At 46.7% G+C, this 10,702-nt stretch overlaps 1 protein-coding gene across 15 annotated transcripts in view; it reads left to right on the top strand.

The window, feature by feature from the left end:
- Positions 1-569: 569 nt before the first annotated feature.
- The window catches only part of RNF216 (ring finger protein 216), a 122,407-nt gene continuing 112,274 nt past the window's right edge, over positions 570-10,702 (top strand). For 11 of the 15 annotated variants that reach the window (XR_004968456.1, XR_004968455.1, XM_036315232.1 and 8 more), the window contains exons 1-2: positions 575-709; positions 2,568-2,611. The gene's annotated coding sequence lies outside the window, so the exon portion shown is untranslated. Of the gene's footprint in view, positions 710-1,551; positions 1,934-2,567; positions 2,612-8,617; positions 8,833-10,702 lie in introns of those variants that run through there. The other 4 variants (XM_036315226.1, XM_036315225.1, XM_036315228.1 and 1 more) reach the window with 4 other exon arrangements.

Raw genomic sequence — 10,702 nt, 5'->3', positions numbered from 1 at the left:
CAGAAGACACTTTCCCCGACCACCCTATTATCCCCTTCACTCTCAATCCCTTTCTCTTTCTTCACTTTATTTTTCCTGAACACCTCTTGCCTGGGCCAATATTTGAGTGAGTTAGTTCGCTAGTTAGTTCTCAAGTTAGTTATTGACTTGCCCGCTTACACATAAGCTTCATTAGAACAGGGCCCTCTCTCCATACCTGTGTATCCCCAGTGCCTAGCACAGTGCCTGGCGCACGGGAAGCCTCCGAAGATGCGTGTTGAATGAATGAATGACTTGCAAAGGCAGCGGGTGTGGTAGGTGCACAGCCGGTGGATTTCCCAGGCCACCTGCCCCCGCGCCCTTTTCAAAAACTCTAGGGCGCCAGCCACACCTCCCGGGGTCCGGGGCGTCTCGGGTCCTTCCGTCCTCCCGCCTGGAGGGGGAGTCGAGCCTCGGTGGGCGGGGAGCGGAGGGAGCGGCGGCCGGGCGGCCCTCTCTATGGTCCCCTCCCCAGCCCCTCGCCCCGCCCGGTGCCTCTATGGTTCTTCCTGTCAGCAGTCGGGAGGGGGCGCTGTGCGCAGGCGCGCGCTGACGCCGCGGCGGGGCCGGAAGGAGCGCGGCGGTGGCCTCCGCGGCCGCGACGGAGCTGCCGGTTGCGGCTTGTGGTGACTGGGCGCCCGGCGACGGGGGCTTCCAAGCCCGCCTCGCGAGCCGGAGAGCTGAGTGGCGAGTAAGTGGCGGCCGCGGGCGCGCGGCTCCTCCGCAGGCTCCTGAGGCGAGTGGCGTCTCCGCCCGGCGCCTCCTCCAGCGCGGGGTCGGGCGGGGGCCTCGGCCGTGAGGGGCGGCGGGGGCGCGGGGCGGCCGTGAGGCGGGAGCGACAAAGGCGCGCGCGGCCGGAGGGCCCTGCCCCGCTCCCGTCACTTCGGGAAGTTTTGCCGGCCGGCCCGTCGGCCTGCGGCGCGAGGGCGAAGGCACCGAAAGTCCCGACTTTCCTGGGCGCCCGCCCTCACGGGAGGCGGCGTCCGTGGAGCGGCGCGCGGCCTGGAGCGCGGGGGGCGAGGCGCTCTGACTGAACTCCGGGGACTGGCGGGCCGCAGCCCCGCAGCCCCGCAGCCCGCTCTGGGGTGTGTGTCCCCCGAAAGCCGGCGACAGCTCCGCAGCCCTCGGGAGTACGTCCAGGGGCGCCCGAGCCCGCCGCGGAGAAGGCGACCCTGACGGACTTGCCCGCGGCGCGGGGCGCGGGACCAGAGCGATGCGCCCGCGGGACGGGGCCGCACCCTGTGCACCGCGTCGCCACCACCTCGGGCCCCTTCCGCCCCGTGGCCGCCCGCGCCGAGTGCCTGCGGGGCCCGCTTGTTCCAGGGCGGCTTCCCACAGGCAGCCGCCGGGACCGCGGGGAAGGCTCGGAGGCGCGGCGCTGAGAGCCTCGGCGGGGCCTGTCCCGGGCGCGCTCCTCGCGGAGGGGGAAGCTGTGCGCCCGCGGGCAGAGGCCGGGACCGACTCCGCCTCGAACACCTTGTCCGAAGGAAGGAGCGCGCAAAGTTGGCCTTGCCCTGCTTTTGTTTGTGATTCGTTGCCGCCAGGAACCTGCCCTCCGGCGAGGGCGAGGGCGAGGGGCAGGCAGCAGCTGACTTTGAGGAAATAGCTGGAGAGCCGGCCCGACCTGGGCCCGCCTTGTGAAACCTAAATGCCTGCTTCAGCCTGTGGAGATATGCAAGAAGGAAGTTGGTGCGGGTCAGGGAGACTGAAAGTTTATAAAGTAGGATAGAGGAGAGCATCCGTGTTTGCTGACAGCTGCTATTTTAAAAAAAGCAAAACATTTTTATTGATATTGAGAGAGAGAGAGGTGTGTGTGAGAGAAACAGCCACAGGCTGCCGCCTGCAGGAGGGATCCAGCCCAAAGCGGGCCTGTGCCCTGAACTGAAAACTGCCCAGCTGAGCCACACCGTCCAGGGTAGCTATTTTTTTTTTTTCTTAACCCTCACCAGAGGATATGTTAATTGATTTTGGAGGAAAAGGAGGGGAGGAAGAGGGAGAAACGTCTGTGTGAAAGAGGAACATGGATTGGTTGTCTCCGGTTCTTGCCAGACCCAGGATCAAACCCGAAGCCTAAGCATGTGCCCTGAGGGAATCAAACCCTTTGGTGTGCGTCACAAGCTGCAACCAACAGAGCCACCCCCTCAGGCTGGTGGCTGCTGTTTTATGAGTGCTTACCATATTCTGTTAAGATTTCAGAGACATCATAACTAATTTCACACCTAACTATGTTATTTTTTAAAAATACACTTTTATTTATTCCAGAGAGGAAGGGAGATGGAGAGAGAGAAAATCATTGATCGGCTACCTACTGTGCACTCTGCCACTGGATGGAGCTGGAAACCTGGGCATGTGTCCTGACCGGGAATGGAACCGTGGCCTCCTGTTCGTGGGTTGGCACTCAGCCTACTGCGCCATAGCACCCAGGCCCTAACCATGCTTTTGTCGTTGTTGTTAATCCTCACCCAAGGACATTTTTCCCATTGATTTCTTAGAGAGGGAAAGACAGAAAGATCAATGAGAGTAACACATTGATTGGTTTCCTCCTGCAGGTACCCCGATTAAGGCCCAGTCCCAGGAGGAGCCTGCAAGCTCGGTATGTACCCTTGGCGGCAATCAAACCCGTGACCTTTGGACCCTTTGGTCTGCAGGCTGACAGTCTATCCACTGAGCCAAACCGGCTAGGGCTCTAACCATGTTATTTTATCCTCGTTGCTAATCATAATAGGACATAACATGATGCTATGTGCCAGATATTGTTCTAAGTGGTTTCCATATAGTAACTCTTAATCCTCAATGACGTGGGTTTTGTTATTCTTATTTTTAAAAGGAAGAAAATGAGGTGCTGAAAAACAACTTACCTAATCACAAAGCTTACAAGTGTCTGACTAGAATTTGAACTCAGTTTGATTCCAGTTCATGCTCCTAATTATCCTGCTATACGGGTGGATATTTATTCAAAAGGCTCTTTTTTTTTTTTTTTTAATATATTTTATTGATTTTTTACAGAGAGAAAGGGAGAGAGATAGTTAGAAACATGGATGAGAGAGAAACATCGATCAGCTGCCTCCTGCACATCTCCTACTGGGGATGTGCCCGCAATCCAGGTACATGCCCTTGGCCGGAATCGAACCTGGGACCTCTCAGTCCGCAGGCCAACGCTCTATCCGCTGAGCCAAACCGGTTTCTGCTCAAAAGGCTCTTATGGAGTATTAATTTGTGTCTGTCAGTGTGCTGTGTCCTGGGACTATGGGAACAAATAAGATGTAAGGTCCCACCTTTTAGAACTTGTTTTAGCAGAGGAAGTGGATATTAAACACAGCTTCCTAAATAATTGTAGATTATTAGTGTGCCAAGTCCTTTGAAGGAGTGAGACATGTGTGCGTGAATAATGGGGATAGTCAGGAAAAGTTTTTCTCTGAGGAAGTGACATTTAAGATGAAGTGAAGGATGGTAGAGTTCATTTGGTCAGCGAGAGGCAGTGAGGAGTTATCCAGCCGGAGAAAAGAGCTGGAAGTGAAGGAGGAGCACGGCACACTCAAGAAACAGCCATTATCACCGCGGAATGGTGAATGGGGGAGAAGGAGGAGGTGAGGCTAGCTGTGTCAGCAAGTGTCAGGAGGCAGCGTTTTGCAAGCCATGGCAAGGATTTTGATTCTACCATGATGAGTTTTGTGGCTTAAAAAAAACAAACTCTCAGTGCTATATTAAAACATCTAAGGTAGAACCTGTAGGCAGGGAAAAAAAGGATGGTGTCAAGAGAATTCAATTATAAAAAGGTCATTGAAAACATTGATTTTTTTTTTTTTTTTACCCCCTTGTAGATGAAAAAGTGCTTACTTAACTATTCTAGTTTCTGAACCGATATTCAGTTGACAGTTAAGGGAAAAAAAATTTTTTAAGGGAAATCTTAATGTTATATGTTAAACTCTAGCCTACCCAATGAAGATTTTTAATTTAATTTTGTAATTAAAACTTTTACTATAGAAAGATACTGATTACAGGATTTTTAGAGCTTTTATTTATTTATTTATTTTTAAATATATTTCATTGTTTTTTTACAGAGAGGAAGGGAGAGGGACAGAGAGCCAGAAACATCGATGAGAGAGAAACATCAATCAGCTGCCTCCTACATGCTCCCCACTGGGGATGCGCCCACAACCAAGGCACATGCCCTTGACCGGAATCGAACCTGGGACCCCTCCGTCCTCAGGCCAACGCTCCATCCGCCGAGCCAAACCGGCCAGGGCTAGAGCTCTTTTAAACTCTGCTTAAATTCCAGACTAATTGTTTGCATAATTATACATGTAATTATGGATGGCATTCTACCTTAGGTCTTTCATTTTTGTCTATTTATTAAAATTAACATGCATTGCATTTTCTTTTTTTTTTATTAAATCTTTATTGTTCAGATTATTACATTTGTTCCTCTTTCCCCCCCCCCATAACTCCCCTCCTTCCAGTTCCCACCCCACCCTCCGCCCTCACTCCCCACCCACTATCCTCATCCATAGGTGCACGATTTTTGTCCAGTCTCTTCCCGCATCTCCCACACCCCTTTTCACCCCAAGAATAGTCAGTCCATTCCCTTTCTATGTCCCTGATTCTATTATAATCACCAGTTCATTCTGTTCATCAGATTATTTATTCACTTGATTCTTAGATTCACTTGTTGATAGATGCATATTTGTTGTTCATAATTTGTATCTTTACCTTTTTCTTCTTCTTCCTCTTCTTAAAGGATACCTTTCAGCATTTCATATAATCCTGGTTTGATGGTGATGAACTCCTTTAGCTTTTCCTTATCTGTGAAGCTCTTTATCTGACCTTCAATTCTGAATGATAGCTTTGCTGGATAAAGTAATCTTAGTTGTAGGTTTTTGGTATTCATCACTTTGAATATTTCTTGCCACTCCCTTCTGGCCTGCAAAGTTTCTGTTGAGAAATCAGCTGACAGTCATATGGGTATTCCCTTGTAGGTAACTGTTTCTTTCTCTTGCTGCTTTTAAGATTCTCTCTTTGTCTTTTGCTCTTGGCATTTTAATTATGATGTGTCTTGGTGTGGTCCTCTTTGGATTCCTTTTGTTTGGGGTTCTCTGTGCTTCCTGGACTTGTAAGTCTATTTCTTTCACCAGGTAGGGGAAGTTTTCTGTCATTATTTCTTCAAATAGGTTTTCAATATCTTGCTCTCTTTCATCTTCTGGCACCCCTATAATTCTGATGTTGGTACGCTTGAAGCTGTCCCAGAGGCTCCTTACACTATCTTCACATTTTTGGATTCTTTTTCATTTTGCTTTTCCGGTTGGGTGTTTTTTTGCTTCTTTGCATTTCAAATCTTTGACTTGCTTCTTGCGCTCCTCTGGTCTGCTGTTGGGAGTCTGTATAATATTCTTTATTTCAGTCCGTGTATGCTTAATTTCTAGTTGGTTCTTGATCACAACATCGAGGGTCTCATTAGATTTCTTGTAGATCTCATTAAGTTTATCGGCAGTTTCTAGAAAATTATTGAAAGACCTTAAAAGTGTGGTTCTGAATTCTATATCCTCCATCGACATTTGTGTCCTGTTTCTTTGTCTCCACATTTTTTATGCTTTCTTGGTGCACCCCCTAGTGGTCTTTGTGCACAGTCTTGTAGTTAAGCCTTGATTGTTGTAGTTAATACTGGGGGTGATTTGACCTCCAGGCCAACTGGCTGTGAGAATCAGCTGTGTCTGCGGTGGGAGAACTTCTGTCCTCTGGGGAGGTGCTAATCTAGCCTTTGCCTGAGGCTATCCAGCAAATGACTCTGTGCAGGGCTTCGGCAGGGCGGGTCGAACGGGATCAATGGGCGGAGCGAGCAGTTATGGCTGCTCTCAGTCCCGTTCCCAGAGGCTCTACCTCTCAGAGTCCCAGCAACCGCTGCAAACCTCGGAGAGAAAGCTGCCTTCGCGCTCCGACCAATGCCAGACAGTCCCGCTTCTCCCGTTTGAGTCTGGGTCCCCAGAGACTCACCCAGAACTGGAGCTCAGAGCCTGAGACTCTCTCCCGATTGAAACAGACAACCGCGCCCTCAGCCGCCAGCCCGCTCCGAGTGCACCTCCGCACCTTTGTATTTTCCGCACTGCTCCTCCTCTGAGTCTCGGTATGCTGTTCTCTTTCCTTCTAGTTGAAGAATTTCCCCTCAGCCAGCCTTCCTGTGGTTCTGGGTGATGTCCCTTCCATCTTTTAGTTGTATTTTTGAAGTGGTTGTGCGAGGCAGCAATCTCCGGTATTTACCTATGCCGCCATCTTGGTTCCTCCGCATTGCATTTTCTTATTCCGAATTCATCACCTGCCTTATTCTTTCTTAATAGTATCACCATCCTTCAGTTACCTGATCTCAACATCTAAATCACCTTTGACTCCTTTCTTCCTCTTGCCCTGATGGATAATTACATACAAAAATCCTATTGAATCTAATTCTGTAGTCAGTATCTCGTATCTTTTTCCTCTCCTGCTTGCTTTTAGCTCTAGTTCAGACTTCACTAGCTCTTGTTTCTGGGTTTCCTGCCACCGGATGTCTTCTACAGTCTGTCTCATATATTACAACTAGGTTGATTTTCTTTTCTCTTTTTTTAAAAATATGTTTTATTGATTTTTTACAGAGGAAGGGAGAGGGATAGAGAGTTAGAAATATTGATGAGAAAGAAACATCAATCAGCTGTTTTCTTCACACACCCTACTGGGGATTTGCCTGCAACCAAGGTACATGCCCTTGACCAGAATCGAACCTGGGACCCTTCAGTCCGCAGGCCGACACTCTATCCACTGAGCCAAACTGGTTAGGGCTAGGTTGGTTTTCTTAAAGCACAACTCTCCATTGCTTCCCATTGGATAGGTAATAAAATTTGAGCTTCAGTTAGGTGTTGACACATAGCAAACCACACCCAAACTTAGTGACTTAGTACAACAATTTTATTTATTAAGAGTTTTGTGAGTCAGGTGATTGGGAAGGGCTCACCTGGGCCATGTTTTTTCTCATCCACATGCTGTCAAACGAGGTGGCTGGGGCTGGAGGACCCACTTCCAAAATGGCTTCTTCATTCCCAAGCCTTGTCAGAGACTGTGGGAAGACTGGGTTCTACTGGCCTTTCTCTCTCCATGTTGTGTGTCAGGGCTTTCCACATGGTAACTAAGCTTCAAGAGCCCAAGATGGAAGCTGCTGCGTCCTTCAAAGGCTAAGTCTGGAGCTGGCACAACATCCAATTTAGCTTAAATACTGCTATCTCTGTTAAACATTTCCTGACTGCCTGCCCTTCCCAATTGGAATAGTCTTTTTATTGCACTAATGACTTTATACTTTTTCGGTAGTTAATTATATGAATACTAGAGACCCAGTGCATGGGATTCATGCACTGGTGGGGGGTGTGGCCTGCAGGGATCAGCCCACTGCAGGAGCAGCCGCTCATCCTGGTCAGCCGAGCAGCGCTCTCATTGTGGGAGCACACTGACCACCGGGGGCAGCTCCTGTGTTGAGCGTCTGCCCCCTGGTGGTCAGTGTGTGTCATATCCACCGGTTGACTAGTTGTTCTGGTCGTTCCACCATTCGATCACTGGGCTTTTATTATATAGGATAGGATAGGCTTTTCCTATTGATGGGACTCTCAAGTTCCTTGAGGCAAAATCTATGTTGTATTTTTTGATATTTATTCACCATGATGTATAACACATTATTTACACAATGTGGCAGGCTCACAATAAATATTTGTTGAATTCTTTTACTGCATTTTAATTTTAAGTTGTAATGTAAATAATACCAATTTAGTATAGAAAAATCAGAAAATAAAAGGAAGCAAAAAATATAAACTTTAAACTTACTACTTAGAAATAGCCATTATTAACTTTTTGTTGTGTTGATTTCATATTGATTAAATGTTAGTATAGGCTTAGAAAGAATAGATATCCAAATACTGGTTAAGAAGCTAGAATTTGGCCGAAACTGGTTTGGCTCAGTGGATAGAGCGTTGGCCTGCAGACTGAAAGGTCCCAGGTTCGATTCCGGTCAAGGGCATGTACCTGGGTTGCGGGCATATCCGCAGTAGGAGATGTGCAGGAGGCAGCTGATCGATGTTTCTAACTCTCTATCTCTCTCCCTTCCTCTCTGTAAAAAATCAATAAAATATATTAAAAAAAAAAAAAAAGAAGAAGCAGCTAGAATTTGAATGAAGAGCAAAATTCATTTATAGACACTTGAAAAATATGTTAGGAGGACCGAAACCGGTTTGGCTCAGTGGATAGAGCGTCGGCCTACGGACTGAAGGGTCCCAGGTTCGATTCCGGTTAAGGGCATGTACCTGGGTTTCGGGCACATCCCCAGTGGGAGATGTGCAGGAGGCAGCTGATCGATGTTTCTCTTTCATCGATGTTTCTAGCTCTTTGTCTCTCTCCCTTCCTCTCTGTAAAAAATCAATAAAATATATTTTTAAAAAAAATATGTTAGGAGGAGGCATTGTATGGGGCTGGTATGATGAGCATGTCAGCTTCTCCTAGCCTGTACTTGACTCTGCTTTGCCCACCTTTCCCTGGGAATGTTCAGAGATTAATTCAATACATTTGAAACATCTTTTATTACTTCCAAGTCAGTGTCTACAGCAGTGACAGGCATATTTATGGAGATTACTATGGAAAGCAGGAACACTACAAAACTCTAGGAATATGCATCGGAAAGAAAAATGGAGAAGTAACATGAATAGAAGAATGAGAAGAAAATGATTGTTAGAGACAGACCCGTCTGTCTCTGGCCATGAGGATGCTAAGATGCAATTCTGAAAACCAGAAAATTGCATGAAAGAACCATGGGTGATTCCCAATTTTTTTCTGACTGTTTTCCAAGTTTTCTATTATGGGCTATACTTTATAACTGAGGAAAATCCTGAGAAACTGATTGTCACGTATTCTATTTTACCTGACTCTGTTTACGTATGGCTGTGATTCACAGTTTCAGTCTCTGACAGAAAGATGTTTTTGGGGCCACTAATTTATCAATCGACTGTGAGACACTGGAAATAAAGCTGTGAGTAAGATATAGGCAAGGGCATAGGTAGAAAAGGATTAAAATATGAACTCTTGCCATAGCCACTTGGGCTCAGTGAATAGAGCATTGGCCCGAAGACTGAAGGGTCCCTGGTTTGATTCCAATCATTTCCCCCTCCTTTCCACCCTAAAAATCAAGGGAAGAATATCCTCAGGTGAGGATTAACAAAAATAAATCCTCATATAATAAAAGGCTAATATGCAAATTGTCCCCTTGACCAGGAGTTTGACGGGAGGGCGGGGCCAGCCAGCCAACCGCCTGTGGCCCCTGATCACCACCACCCCCACCCCCCAATCGGGTGAGGCCGGCCTGCCAACTGCTCTTGGCCCCTCCCCCTGGCTGGCCCAGCCTGATCGGCCCTGATTGGGGCAGGCGGGCCCTGGACCCCACCTGTGCATGAATTGTGCACTGGGCCTCTAGTAAATACATAAAATGTGAATGTTTTCTTATGATGATTCATCCATAAAAGGAAGGACAATTGTAGGAGTGGAAGAGAATGGAGTAACTGTCATCTAAGTTTACTTAAATTTTAAAAATATAGTAGTACTAGCAAAGATTCTTCACAGTTATGAAATTATGAAATATGTGCTAATTTTTTTAAAAAAATATTTTTATTGATTTCAGAGAGGAAGGGAGAGGGAAAGAGAGAGACATCAATGATGAGAGAGGATCATTGATCGGCTGCCTACTGCACGCCCCCACTGGGGATCGAGCCCGCAACCTGGTCATGTGCCCTTGATCAGAATTGAACCCGGGACCCTTCAGTCCACAGGCCGACACTCTATCCACTGAGCCAATCCGGCTAGGGCATGTGCTAATTTTTTGTTTTATTTTGAAAGCATTAACTGATATTTGACTATAAAATATAGTCATAAACATAATTTTTATAATAAAGGGAAGAGGCAAGAACTGACATAATCTTTTTTGGGTGGCATTTCTGATTTCTGGATTTCACTTTTGTTTAACTATTTTCTTCAGTTGTGTGATCAAGAAGTGAAAGACATAGTTTCTTGCTACTTCCAGAGAGAAAACAAAGTATCTTTTATAGAGAGAAGTAAGGGTTTTACTGTGAATAGTTTTAATACTAGTGAAAAGTAACTTGTAAGAGAAAAAATACACTCATCCCCCCCTTGTTTGGCTGCATTGCCAACTTTTATTATAAATAAACACTGTATCTACTGTATACTTGTGATAAAGCTCTTGTTTTGATGGCTTTTACCATACACAAAATTTCTCTATATATGTATATATGTGTATGTATATATACATACACATATATACATATATATATGTACACACACAAACACATGTATTTTATTCTTCACCTGAAGATATTTTGTGTTTTTTTTAAAAAAAATATATTTTATTGATTTTTCTACAGAGGGGAAGGGAGAGGGATAGAGCTAGAAACATCGATAAGAGAGAAACACTGACCAGCCGCATCCTGCACACCTCCCACTGGGTACGTGCCCGCAACCAAGGTACATGCTCTTGACCGGAATTGAACCTGGGACCCTTGAGTCCGCAGGCCGACGCTCCATCCACTGAGCCAAACCGGTCAGGGCTGGGGTTTTCTTTTTAGAGAATGGAAAGAAGCAAGAAAGAGAAATATCAATGTGAGAGAAAAAACATCAT

The sequence above is a fragment of the Myotis myotis genome, unplaced genomic scaffold (genome assembly GCF_014108235.1).
Source record: "Myotis myotis isolate mMyoMyo1 unplaced genomic scaffold, mMyoMyo1.p scaffold_m19_p_6, whole genome shotgun sequence".
NCBI lineage: Eukaryota > Metazoa > Chordata > Mammalia > Chiroptera > Vespertilionidae > Myotis > Myotis myotis.
The sequence above is the reverse complement of the archived record's forward strand: the minus strand, read 5'-3'. Positions and strand labels throughout refer to the sequence as shown.